Below are 753 nucleotides of genomic sequence, written 5' to 3' on the forward strand. Positions count from 1 at the left end.
GCACAAAATTTTTTAATCCAGGGGTAATTGTCAGGAGTCCATTAAAGACCCATTGCGGCACTCGAGCCATAATCAAGCCGAAATGGGGGTTTTATGCCATTTCAAAGTGCCCCAATAAGTTCAGTCACCTTTAAAGAGACTCAAACTCCAGGAATACCAAGTTCTACTAAATCCAAAGCGATACAGGTGGCACAAAAATTTTTATTCAAGGGTTAATTGTCAGGCGTCCATTAAAGACCCATGTTAATTGCGGCACTCGAGCCATAATCTGGCCGAAATGGGGTTTTTATGCCATTTCAAAGTGCCACCAATAAGTTCAGTCACTTTAAAGAGACTCAAACTCAGGAATACCAAGTTCTACTAAATCCAAAGCGATACAGGTGGCACAAAAATTTTTAATCCAGGGGTTAATTGTCAGGCGTCCATTAAAGACCCATTGCGGCACTCGAGCCATAATCAGCCGAAATGGGGGTTTTATGCCATTTTCAAAGTGCCCCCAATAAGTTCAGTCACCTTTAAAGAGACTCAAACTCCAGGATACCGAGTTAACTAAATCCAAAGCGATACAGGTGGCACAAATATTTTTAATCCAGGGTTAATTGTCAGGCGTCCATTAAAGACCCATTGCGGCACTCGAGCCATAATCAAGCCGAAATGGGGGTTTTATGCCATTTTCAAAGTGCCCCCAATAAGTTCAGTCACCTTAAAGAGACTCAAACTCCAGGAATACAAGTTCTACTAAATCCAAAGCGA

Source organism: Lytechinus variegatus, chromosome 14, assembly GCF_018143015.1.
Source record: "Lytechinus variegatus isolate NC3 chromosome 14, Lvar_3.0, whole genome shotgun sequence".
In the NCBI taxonomy this organism is placed as follows: Eukaryota; Metazoa; Echinodermata; class Echinoidea; order Temnopleuroida; family Toxopneustidae; genus Lytechinus; species Lytechinus variegatus.